This window comes from Rattus norvegicus, chromosome 1 (assembly GCF_021556685.1).
Source record: "Rattus norvegicus strain SHRSP/BbbUtx chromosome 1, alternate assembly SHRSP_T2T, whole genome shotgun sequence".
In the NCBI taxonomy this organism is placed as follows: Eukaryota; Metazoa; Chordata; class Mammalia; order Rodentia; family Muridae; genus Rattus; species Rattus norvegicus.
In genome coordinates, this window is record NC_141534.1 from 48,532,501 (window position 1) to 48,532,906 (window position 406).

At 41.4% G+C, this 406-nt stretch overlaps 1 protein-coding gene across 1 annotated transcript in view; it reads left to right on the forward strand.

Moving 5' to 3' along the window:
* Positions 1-177, forward strand: part of Snx9 (sorting nexin 9) — an 83,499-nt gene extending 83,322 nt beyond the window's left edge. The window contains exon 18 of the mRNA NM_001127637.1: positions 1-177. This exon is cut by the window's left edge and continues 291 nt beyond it. The gene's annotated coding sequence lies outside the window, so the exon portion shown is untranslated.
* The last annotated feature ends 229 nt before the right edge of the window (positions 178-406 follow it).

A 406-nucleotide genomic window follows, 5' to 3' on the forward strand; every position in this document is an offset into this window, starting at 1 on the left:
TAAATTTATCAAGATTTTTGAATGAAGAAATAGGGGTTCCTCCTCCTGGTATTTTACACAGAATCGTAATTTATATGTTACCTATGATCTTCCAGTTCTTACCCAATGTCAGATAATTAATACTAATTGCTTTCTTAAAAATATGAAAAATGACAGAATAAAAAATGTATCTTTGTATATTTTTATAACTCTTTCAGTCCTTTGGGGACCCTTGTCTGTTTAGGGGAGTCTGCACACCCTCACTGGCATAGCTACAGTTAAGTGCTCCCGGCATGGGGAAGAAAAGAGGGTTCCAGATCACCTACACCTTCACAGTTTGTGGTGGGTAGCCCAGCAGAAGTCCTGTTAGGTGGGCACAGCAGGTGAGAAGAGCCCACCTACCCACTGCTGCCCACAGGTTGATTCC